Here is an 11,910-nt window from a genome sequence, read left to right on the forward strand (position 1 = left end):
CAGATTTAAAAATTAGCAGAGGGAAAAGTAATCTTCTCCAAGGGGCCTCTTAGGACAGCTAAAGGGAGAGGTTCTACTTTTGATGGCAGCTTTCAGGCGGGCAGCGCAGAACGGTTCCGGTCCACGTCGTGTTGTCCGGTGTACCGTGTTACCTAGTGTGTCTTTGGGGTCCCTTTTGCCTTTTCCCCTCGAGACCCTCACCACAAGCATGCTGTGTTGTGTTTGTTGTCCCCCTGTTTGTCACATTCCGTGTCACGGGTGTCCGCACATATTTGTGCCGGAGCTGCTCTGCCCTGCCCTGCCGCATAGCCTGCTGCAATAGGACAAGTCCCAGGGACTTGCAGTTTGTGGGGTGTTGCCAGACTCTAGATGATATTCCTAGATAGACAGAAGATGTTTGGAGCTGTGAAATTATCCTGCAGCCCTTTGACTTTTGTCCTCACTTTCTTTCAGACGCAGAAGGATAAAATCCAGGGCAAAATCCATCCACCCATCCCGAGTAAGGAGGTTCCCCCGAGCAGGTCAGTCACTGTTTGTCTCTGCAGGGGGAGTGTAAAGTGTGACTCTGTTACAGCACTGTTCTTTTCCTTTTTAGGAGGTAAAGCTGGATATCGGCAGTCAAGATGAGGTGGGCAAGGTGAGCATTGAGTAGCGTACAGAAGCAGTTGTTATTGCTCCAGTCTCGCTTTCCGGTGCAACTCTAAGCATCCGTTCCCGTTTCTGCGCTTTAGGCAATCCACTCGGAGTACGCAGAGCCCCAGTCACCAACCGGCCGACGCGCCAGGTGTGCCGCTCTCCCCAGCCCTGCGGAAGAATCACGGGACTCGGTGATGAAGCCTCTGCCTTTTCTGTTTAAAGGTGTCACCAGGATAGCCTTGGGCACGGGCCGAGGAGTCACGGTAAGTCGGGGAAGTAGGGAGGAGGAGCAAGGGTCCGCTCAGGTTTCAGCAATGCCACATGACCTCGTCTCCTCTTACACCAGGCTTACCCGGTGACAACTCCATCAGCCTTGGAGCGCGGCCAAAGGGTGCGGCCCCAGGAGCCGGGCATTATTAGGAGAACGGTGAGTAGCAGAATTGTTGGGTTTTGGCCAGTGTGCTGCAGAGATCATGCACTGATATTTGGATTTCTTTCATGTAGCTAAGAAACAACAGGAAGCTGCTGAACAACAGTGCCAGCAGGAACTTCCCAGATGTTGAGGCGGCCTTCCTTCACACCTGACACGGACCGGCATCCCCAGATGTCCGAGAGATAAGTAGAGGGCTACAACCCACAGAGGGGATGAAAGCGGGGCGCAGGGTAGGGACCCACCGGGAGGGGTTTTTGAGTCTCCTTTGGAGATGGGGGTGTCCATGAAGCGAACACCCTTAGGCCCCATAAAAGGAAAGCCTGACTTTTCAGCACAGTGCTGAGGTGTGCAGGGCAGAGCAGTCCCGGTGTGTATCGTGTCACTTGTCTTTTGTGTATTATGTGTGTTTGGATATGTCATGTCTTTTACCTTAGGCCTTGGAGGGGCCTGTCAGAAACCCTGGCATCTTGTTAGCATCTGCGATCTCTGCATTCCTTGGCCTGGCACCAATGCCATAGAACTTTCAACTCAGGAGCTCAGACATCAGACTCTCTTGTGTCTTTAGAAGCATCCGGTCAGCTGTCTTTTCAGGTCTTGTTCTGAGCTGTATGGACAGCTATACCCCGCCAGGATCCATTATGGCGGACTAGGACTTGAAAGAATGTGAGGGCAGGTAGAGGCTTCTGACCGTAGGATTCTTGGGCATCCATCTTTGTAGTTCTTGGAATAAATCATTCAGTTAGCATCTTCTTCCTCCAGGTTTCTCTGAGCCTCATCAGCCCACCATCGGTCTCACCTCGGTCATCTCCTTTTGCATTCTCTCAGTCCTCGCAGCCATTTTCCTTGCCAGGAGATTTCTGTCCATGTCGCGTCCCCGTTGTCTGTCACGTCCCGTCCCGTGTCACGGGTGTCTGCACACACATTTGTGCCGCAGCTGCTCTGCCCTGCTGCGTAGCCCGGTGCAATAGGAGAAGTCCCGGGGACTTGAAGTTTGTAATGTGGGGTGTAGTTGGACTCTAGATGGGATTTGTAGATGGACACAAGATATCTGGAGCTCTTAAGTTATCCTGCAACAGTTTAACTCTTGTCCTAACTTTTTTTTCAGATTCAGATGGATTAAATCCGTGCCAGAGGGCCCCATCCCGGGTGAGTGGTTTCCCCCGAGCAGGTGAGGCACTATTTTTCTCTGCAGCAGAAGTGTACGTGGTGACTCTGTTACAGCTCTGTCCTTTGTCTTTCTTTTTAGGAACTAAGTCTGGATACCAGCAGTCAAGGTGAGCAGTGGAGAGAAGTAGCTGTTATTGCTCCAGTCTCAGTTTCTGGTGCTGCTCTAAGCTTCCATTCTCTTTTTTGTGCTTTAGGCAATCCACTCTGAGCCTGCCAAGCCCCCGTCACCAGCCGGCCAATGTACCGGGTTCCCTGCACGTGTGAGCCCTGTGGATGCATTAGAGGACCTGGTGATGAAACCCTGAACTCTTCTATTTAAAGGTGCCATCCAGGTGGCCTTCAGCAGCTGCCAAGGAGTTGCGGTGAGTAGGGCAAGTAGGGAAGAGGAGCGAGGGTCCACTCAGGTTTCAGCCATGCCAAATCACCTCATCTCCTCTTAACCCAGACACCCCCTGTGACGACGGCTTCGGTCTCCGAGCGTGCCCGAAGCGTGCGGCCTGAGCAGCCGAGCGTTCTTAGGAGAAGGGTGAGTAGCAGACTTGTGGGGTTTTGGCCGATGGGCTGCCAAGATCAGGCACTGATGTTTGGTTTTCTTTAATACAGCTGTCTAAGAGACAAAAGCCCGGTGCCAGCAGGAGCTTCCCAGCTGACGAAGCGGCCTTTCTTCGCACCCGAGACCGGCATCCCCAGCTGTGTGAGAGATAAGTAGAGGGCCACGACCCACAGAGGGGATGAAAGCAGGGTGCTGGTTTGGGAATTACTGGGAGGGGTTTTTGAGTCCGCTTTGGAGGTGGGGGGTGTCCATGAAGCGGCCCCTTAGGCCCCATAAAAGGAAAACCTGACTTTGGATCACAGTGCTGAGGTGCGCAGGGTAGAGCAGTCCCGGTGTGTATTGTGTCACTTGTCTTTTGTGCATTATGTGTTGTTTGCATATGTCATGTCTTTTACCTTAGGCCTTGGAGGGGCCTGTCAGAAACCCTGGCATCATTGTTAGCATCTGCGATCTCTGCATTCCTTAGCTTGGCACCAATGCCATAGAACTTTCAACTCAGGAGCTCAGACAGGCATCAGACCCTCTTCTCTCTTTAGAAGCATCCGGTCAGCTGTCTTTTCAGGTCTTGTTCTGAGCTGTATGGACAGCTATGTCCCGCCAGGATCCATTAAGGCAGACTTGGACTTGAAAGAATGTGAGGGCAGGTAGAAGCTTCTGGCTGTATGATTCTCGGGCATCCATTTTTTCAGTTCTTGGAATAAATCATTCAGTTAGCATCTTCTTCCTTCAGTGTTTTCTGAGCCTCGTCAGCTTGCCATCAGTCTCACCTCAGTCATCTCATTTGGCATCTTCTCGGTCCTTGCAGTCATCCTTCTTGCCTAGAGATTTCTGTCCGTGTCTTGTGCCCATTGTTTGTTATGTCCTGTCTGTCCCGTGTCACGGGTGTCTGCACACATTTGTGCCGGAGCTGCTCTGCCCTGCCGCATAGCCTGGTGTAATAGGAGAAGCCCTGGGGAGTTGAAAGTTGTCATGTGGGCTGTACTTGGACTCTAGATGCTATTCCTATATTGACCTAAGGTGTTTGTAGCTTTTGAGTTATGTGTTCGTGCATGTGTTTGACATATGTTCTAACTTTCTTTCAGGTGCAGATGCATTGCATCCATGGCAGAGCCCCCCATCCTGGGTGAGGGGGTTCCCACAAGCAGGTCAGTCACCATTTGTCTGTGCAGGGGGAGTGTCAAGTGTGACCCTGTTACAGTGCTGGTTTTTGTCTTTATTTTTAGGAAGTATAGCTGGATCCCAGCAGTCAAGTTCAAGAGAGCAAGGTGAGCAGTAGCCTTTCTTGTTGCTGAGGTCTGAAATCTAAGGGGGCAAGTCTAAGTCTCCATTCTCATTTTTGTGCCTTAGGCAATCCACTCGGAGCACGCCAAGCTCCCATCCCCACCCGGCCGACGGACCGAATTTTCCACCCTGACGAGCCCCGTCTTCCGGGTAGCAGTCAGGAACCGCTGAGGAGTTGCGGTGAGTCAGGGAAGTAGGGAGGAGGACCGAGGGTCCACTCAGGTTTCAGCAACGCCACATCACCTCCTGTCCTCTTAATCCAGGCGTACCCCCCGAGGACGGGCGTCGGCCTCCGAGCGTGCCACAAGCGTGCGACCTGAGGAGCCGGGCCTTCTTAGGAGAAGGGTGAGTAGCAGGCTTGTGGGGTTTTGGCCGATGGGCTGCCAAGGTCAGGCGTTGATGTTTGGTTTTCTTTAATATAGCTGTCTAAGAGACAACAGCCCAGTGACAGCAGGAACTTCCCAGCCGGCGAGGCAGCCTTTCTTCGCACCTGACACGGACCGGCATCACCAGATGTCCGAGAGATAAGTAGAGGGCTATGACCCACAGAGGTGATGAAAGAAAGGTGCTGGGTTGGGACTCCTGGGGTCGGGGAGGGGAGGTCTTGAGTTGGCTCTGGAGATGAGGGTAGCCAAGAAGTGGCCCCTTAGGCCCCCTAAAAGCAAAGTCTCACTTTGGATCACAGTGCTGAGGTGAGCAGGGCAGAGCAGTCCCGGTGTGTATTGTGTCACTTGTCTACTGTGCATTATGTCTTGTTTGGGTGTCTCATGTCTTTTATCTTAGCCTTTTGAGGGGCCTATCAGAAACCTCGGCAGTATTCTTAGCAGCCACGATCTCCACGTTTCTTTGGCCCGGCACCCAGGCCATAAAACTTTTGACTCGGGAGCTCAGACAGGCATCAGAATTGCAACTCTTTGTAAGCATCCAGTCAAATGCATTTTCAGGTCTTGTTCTGAGCTGTATGGACAGCTGCACCCTGCAAGGTTCTATTATGGTGGATTAGGACTTGAGGGCAGGTAGAGGCTTCTGACCGTAGGGCTCCTGTGCATTCATCTTTGCAGTTCTTGGACTAAAACATTCAATTTAGCATCTTCCTTCTCCAGGGCACTCTGAGCCTTATCAGCTCGCCATCGGTCTGTCTTACCTCGGTCATCTCATTTGGCATCTTCTCAGTCATCCTTCTTGCCTAGAGATTTCTGTCCGTGTCTTGTGCCCATTGTTTGTCGTGTCCTGTCTATCCCGTGTCACGGGTGTCTGCACACATTTGTGCCAGAGCTGCTCTGCCCTGCCACATAGCCTGGTGTAATAGGAGAAGCCCCGGGGAGTTGAAAGTTGTCATGTGGGCTGTACTTGGACTCTAGATGCTATTCCTGTATTGACCTAAGGTGTTCGTAGCTTTTGAGTTATCGTGCATGTGTTTGACATATGTTCTAACTTTCTTTCAGGTGCAAATGCATTACACCTGTGGCAGAGGGTTACGGTTAGGAGGTGCCAGGCCTTCTTAGGAGAAGGGTGAGTAGCAGACTTGTGTGCTTTTGGCCGATGGGCTGCCAAGGTCAGGCGTTGATGTTTGGTTTTCTTTAATATAGCTGTCTAAGAGACAACAGCAGGTGACAGCAGGAACTTCCCAGCAGGCGAGGCGGCCTTTCTTCGCACCTGACACGGACCGGCATCCCTAGATGTCCGAGAGATAAGTAGAGGGCCACGACCCACAGAGGGGATGAAAGCGAAGTGTTGGGTCGGCACTCCTGGGGTGGGGGTGGGGGGGGTGGGGGGGGGGGGGAGGTTTTGAGTTGGCTCTGGAGATGAGGGTAGCCAAGAAGTGGCCCCTTAGGCCCCCTAAAAGCAAAGTCTCACTTTTGATCACAGTGCTGAGGTGAGCAGGGCAGAGCAGTCCCGGTGTGTATTGTGTCACTTGTCTACTGTGCATTATGTCTTGTTTGGGTGTCTCATGTCTTTTATCTTAGCCCTTTGAGGGGCCTACCAGAAACCTTGGCACCAGTCTTAGCATCTGTGCTCTCAGCGTTCCTTGGCCCGGCACCCAGGCCATAAAACTTTTGACTCGGGAGCTCAGACAGGCATCAGACTCTCATCTCTTTTTGTAAGCATCCAGTCAGATGTCTCTTCAGGTCTTGTTCTGAGCTGTATGGACAGCTATACCCCGCCAGGATCCATTATGGCGGACTAGGACTTGAAAGAATGTGAGGGCAGGTAGAGGCTTCTGACCGTAGGATTCTTGGGCATCCATCTTTGCAGTTCTTGGAATAAATCATTCAGTTAGCATCTTTTTCCTCCAGGGTTCTCTGAGCCTCCTCAGCCCACCATCAGTTTCACCTCGGTCATCTCCTTTTGCATTCTCTCAGTCCTCACAGCCATTTTCCTTGCCAGGAGATTTCTGTCCATGTCGCGTCCCCGTTGTCTGTCACGTCCCGTCCCGTGTCACGGGTGTCTGCACACACATTTGTGCCGCAGCTGCTCTGCCCTGCTGCGTAGCCCGGTGCAATAGGAGAAGTCCCGGGGACTTGAAGTTTGTAATGTGGGGTGTAGTTGGACTCTAGATGGGATTTGTAGATGGACACAAGATATCTGGAGCTCTTAAGTTATCCTGCAACAGTTTAACTCTTGTCCTAACTTTTTTTTCAGATTCAGATGGATTAAATCCGTGCCAGAGGGCCCCATCCCGGGTGAGTGGATTCCCCAAAGCAGGTGAGGCACTATTTGTTTCTGTAGAGGAAGCATAAATGGTGGCTGTTACAGCATTGTTCTTTGTCTCTCTTTTTAGGAAGTCAAGGCCGAGAGCAGCAGTCAAGGCCAAGTGGGCAAGGTGAGCATTGACTAGCTTACAGAAGCAATTGTTGCTGAGGTCTCAGTTTCTGGTGCAGCTTTAAGCATCTTTTTTTTTTTAATTTTAGGTGGTCCGCTTGCAATCTATCCTAGCCGAGCATATCCGTGCCAGGTGGGTGCGAGCTTAAGGTATCGGTGTGGCATACTTGTCAGATTTGGGAGGTTGTGTTTTCACAGTATCTCAGCATGCTTTTCTGCTTTGTTTCATTGCAGGTGCTGTTGCTGCCCTAGGTATGCCAAGGAACAGAGGAGGGCAGGTGAGTCAGCATTTAGGCAGGCTGACTCATAGGTGAATTTTATGCAGCAGCACGCTAAGCATGTACCTTTTCTCTTTGCAGGTATCTTCTAGGCAGCCTCTGGAGTCAAATCAAGATTTGAGGTGAGCCGGGGCAGTGGTGCGGAGCAGTCCCAGGGATTACTGTTGTTGAGGGCAATAGTCACCTTTTCTGTTTTGTCTTAGGTACCCTGAGGAGGCTCTCAGCCAAAGCTTGGAAACGGCGGCACCGAAGCACATGTGGAGAACATCTCAACCTCCACGTGTGACCGAGGATGGATTTTGTCCGCTCCTCTTCCAAAAGCTAAGTGTCGGGGCCTGTGGCCGGGAGAAGGGGAAAAACCTTTACTCTCACAGGAGGCAATCAGATGTCAGCTTAGGGGAGAGGTCTGTAGCAGGACAGGCTTTCTGGAAGTAAAGGGAGATGGTTTCTCCTCAGCCTCACCAGAGCCTTTGCCGGGCAGGGCAGTTCCAACCCATCTCCACATTCTCGGGAACTTTGCGTCGTCCATCTTCCTCGACTCGACGTCATCACGGATCTTTCCCCCGAGGAGCTCGCCTTCACGTCCGGAGCTAGGGCCACGGTCACCCGGCAGTCGGCTTCCTTATCTAGGCTCGCCGAGCCTCTCGAGCATCCTCTTAACTGCTTCGGCACTAACTGCTTTTAATGAGTTCCATTTCATCATCACGTGCCATCGTCATAGGGCTTTCTTTCCTTTGGCATCATCAGCCACTGGCTCATCTTGTGCTAGGAATCTCGGGTCCATAAGTTAAAAGTGCTAGGCAGTTTACTCTTGTCTCTGTGTTACGCCATCCGTGTCTATGTTGTGTCATCCGTGTCCGTGTTATGTAGTCTGTGTCTATTGTCTTCTGTGTCATAGGCCTTTGTTACGTCTTGACGCTTTACAGGCACTATTTTGTGCCATATAGGCAGTATTTTACTCACATTCCTTCCCAGATATAGCTTATTCTGGCATCTTTACATTTTTACTCTTTGAGACAGGAAGGATTACACAAGATTTTCTCATCCATCTTCCTTCTCACTACCAGCTTTGGTAGTGCTTTTTTTTCCATGCTATTATCTTGGACTTCTAGAGGGAGCGTCTTACACCCTCCTCAAGTGACTGCAGTTGTTCTGTAGGTTCCATCTTCTCAAAGAGTATGGGGCCCAACAATTAATCTTCCACAGAGTTATCTCAAGTGTTGGCTTATATTGCATGTACCTTTGTTGGCTTATATTGTGTGTACCTATATTGCATGTACCTTTGTTGGCTTATATTGTGTGTACCTATATTGCATGTACCTTTGTTGGCTTATATTGTGTGTACCTATATTGCATGTACCTTTGTTGGCTTACATTGTATATGCTTATATTGCGTGTACCTATATTGCATGTACCTTTGTGGCTTACATTGTATATGCTTATATTGCGTGTACCTCTGTCGGCTTATATTGTATGTGCTTATATTGCGTGTACCTTTGTTGGCTTACATTGTATGTGCTTATATTGTATATGCTTATATTGCGTGTACCTATGTCGGCTTATATTGTATATGCTTATATTGCGTGTACTCATATCGGCTTATATTGTGTGTGCTTATACCACTTATGACTGGAGCTGCCCTGCCCTGGCATGTAGTCATAGTTAGGTAGAACAGTTGTAAAAACTTTACTGTTCATCTGTCTTTTATGGGATTTTGGGTAGAAAATTTATTGGTCCAGAGCGGGGACAATTCCTAGCTGTCAGCCACTCGTTGACCACTTCCTATCGTCTCACAGGTCCTCGAGGCTACCGATTTCCCCAGATTCTACCATTTGACGTCAAGGAGCAGCAGCCAGAAGACACGTCGAAGCACGTTCTTCAGCGTCTCGAGTAAGGGCCACAGCGAGCCTGTAAAAGCGGGAAGAGCGTGTGAGAGTGTGTGAGAGCACATGACTGTGTCTGTCTGTGTCCACTCGTCTCTGTGTGTGTGAGCACATGCTGACTAGTTTTAACCTTGTGTATGTGACTTTTGCTTTTCAGGTTTTTTAATTCATTTTTAAATTTAGAATAAAAAATCCCCAGCCGGGGGTTTTTTTTTTTCCCCCCGGCTGGGTTTTTTTTTCCCGGGTCCCGGTCGGTCAGCGAGGCGACGTTCATCGCCAAAGTTTGGGCACAGACCAGCCAGGGACCGGGGTTTTCGTCAGGCAGGAGGATTTTTTTGGAGGCTCCCGGGAACCGTGTTCCCGAGGAGCGGCGCGAATGCGTGCCGGGGGTTAGCAGAGAGGTTGAGGTGTGAGTGAGGGTGGGTTTGTGTGTAAGCTGAAGGAGGTGTGTGTGTGTGTGTATGTGTGTGTTGAAGGGTTGTAACCTTGTATGACTTTTGCTTTTCAGGTTTTTAAATTAATTTTTAAATTTAGAATAAAAAATCCCCAGCTGGGGGGTTTTTTTTTTCCCCCCCTGGCTGGGTTTTTTTTTTCCCGGGTCCCGGTCGGTCAGCGAGGCGACGTTCATCGCCAAAGTTTGGGCGCGGACCGTCCAGGGACCGGGGTTTTCGTCAGGCAGGAGGATTTTTTTGGAGGCTCCCGGGAGCCATGTTCCCGAGGAGCGGCGCGAATGCGTGCCGGGGGTTAGCAGAGAGGTTGAGGTGTGAGTGAGGGTGGGTTTGTGTGTAAGCTGAAGGAGGTGTGTGTGTGTGTGTGTATGTGTGTGTTGAAGGGTTGTAACCTTGTATGACTTTTGCTTTTCAGGTTTTTAAATTAATTTTTAAATTTAGAATAAAAAATCCCCAGCCGGGGGGTTTTTTTTTTTTCCCCCCCGGCTGGGTTTTTTTTTCCCGGGTCCCGGTCGGTCAGCGAGGCGACGTTCATCGCCAAAGTTTGGGCGCGGACCGTCCAGGGACCGGGGTTTTCGTCAGGCAGGAGGATTTTTTTGGAGGCTCCCGGGAGCCATGTTCCCGAGGAGCGGCGCGAATGCGTGCCGGGGGTTAGCAGAGAGGTTGAGGTGTGAGTGAGGGTGGGTTTGTGTGTAAGCTGAAGGAGGTGTGTGTGTGTATGTGTGTGTTGAAGGGTTGTAACCTTATATGACTTTTGCTTTTCAGGTTTTTAAATTAATTTTTAAATTTAGAATAAAAAATCCCCAGCCGGGGGGTTTTTTTTTTCCCCCCGGCTGGGTTTTTTTTTCCGGGTCCCGGTCGGTCAGCGAGGCGACGTTCATCGCCAAAGTTTGGGCGCGGACCGACCAGGGACCGGGGTTTTCGTCAGGCAGGAGGATTTTTTGGAGGCTCCCGGGAACCACGTCCCCGAGGACCAACGATTGCTGGGGAGTAATTTAGCAGTTATGATGAGAGAGATGGTGAGTTTGTGTGTAAGCTGAAGGGGTAGATGAGTGTTGTTTTCTGTGTCCTTTTGTTGTTTTCCTGTAACAATAAATCAACATGTAATGAAAATAGAAAAAGGTTATCACTTTCTGTTAATATATGTATTGCTCTTTATTGCATTTGCATTAAGTGCTGTATTGCTCTGTATGTAAAATAGACTTTTACCAGTGTGTCCATGGATTGTATCTGCACTTGCATTTGTATACACTGTTTCCATGTATTTTGCTGATGTATAAATAAATAAAAACATTCATTTAATAAAGTTGAATCACCCTAAATAAAGATACCCCCTGCCCTTCCCTACCCCCACCGTGGCTCCTGTCCTTTTTTTGGTGTGGTTTTGTCATTTCTATCCACTGTATTTCTTCCTTTTGCTCCTCACTTTCATTTTCTATTGATAACTTAATTTCCATCTGTCTCTAACCCTTTGTTTCTGTTTCTCACTCTTTCTGACACTGTGTCTCTGCTTCTGTACCTCTGTTTCCATCTGCTTCCTTTTTCTGTTTGTCCATTTCACTGTTTCTGTCTGACTGTATTTATTTTTCTCTCTTTTGTCTATACTTTGCACCTTATTTCTCTTTCTTTATAACTGTCACTCTCACTCTTCTTGCTTCTTTTTCCCTCCGTGTTCTCCTTTTCCTTGGTTTGTCTTTTTTGCTCTTAGTCTTTTCCTTTTTCACTCTACCCCAAGTTTTCACTTTAACCCTAACCCCTTTCTTTTCTCTCTAAATCCTGGCCTTCTTCAGTTTTCCCTTGTCTCTCTGTGCCTTCTTGTCTCTGTCTTCTTTTCTCCTCTGTCCTCTTTCCTCTCTCTCTCTGTCTCCTTTTCTTCTGCCTTCTTTTCTCTCTCTTTTGCCTTTTACTCTCTCTGTCTCATTTTCTTCTTTACTCTCTGTCTGTCTTTTTTCACTGTTTTTCCCAACCCTTTTCTCTGTTCTTCTCTCTCTCTCCCTTTTTTTCTCTTTTCTCTCTCCTTCTCTCTCTCCCTTTTTTTCTCTTTTCTCTCTCTCTCCTTTTCTCTCTCTCCTTTTCTCTCTCTCTCTCTCTCTCTCTCTCTCTCTCTCTCCTTTTCTCTCTCTCTCTCTCTCCTTTTCTCCCTCTCTCTCTCCTTTTCTCCCTCTCTCTCTCTCTCTCTCTCCTTTGCTCTCTAACTTTAGATTAAAAAAGCAGCAGTAAAAACTTTCAGGCTCCCTGGGAGTAAAAAAAGAAAAAAAAAAAAAAAAAAAATTTAAAAAACCAAACCATTTACTCCCCGGGAGCCTGAAATTTCCTACTGCTGCACCAGACATATAGTTTTTCTTCTTTTTACTATATACAGTATATAGGGACCCCACCTGTCAGCAATCAATACTAATCAGTAGTC

At 49.2% G+C, this 11,910-nt stretch overlaps 1 long non-coding RNA gene across 1 annotated transcript; it reads left to right on the forward strand.

Moving 5' to 3' along the window:
- The first annotated feature begins 3,842 nt into the window (after positions 1–3,842).
- On the forward strand, positions 3,843–5,817 carry LOC139601249 (uncharacterized). The gene is made up of 6 exons (XR_011682853.1): positions 3,843–3,934; positions 4,013–4,054; positions 4,137–4,250; positions 4,334–4,415; positions 4,493–5,582; positions 5,660–5,817. It is a non-coding gene; the product is annotated as an uncharacterized lncRNA (long non-coding RNA).
- The last annotated feature ends 6,093 nt before the right edge of the window (positions 5,818–11,910 follow it).

This window comes from Agelaius tricolor, unplaced genomic scaffold (assembly GCF_023055355.1).
Source record: "Agelaius tricolor isolate 1412-34295 unplaced genomic scaffold, bAgeTri1.0.p SCAF_30, whole genome shotgun sequence".
In the NCBI taxonomy this organism is placed as follows: Eukaryota; Metazoa; Chordata; class Aves; order Passeriformes; family Icteridae; genus Agelaius; species Agelaius tricolor.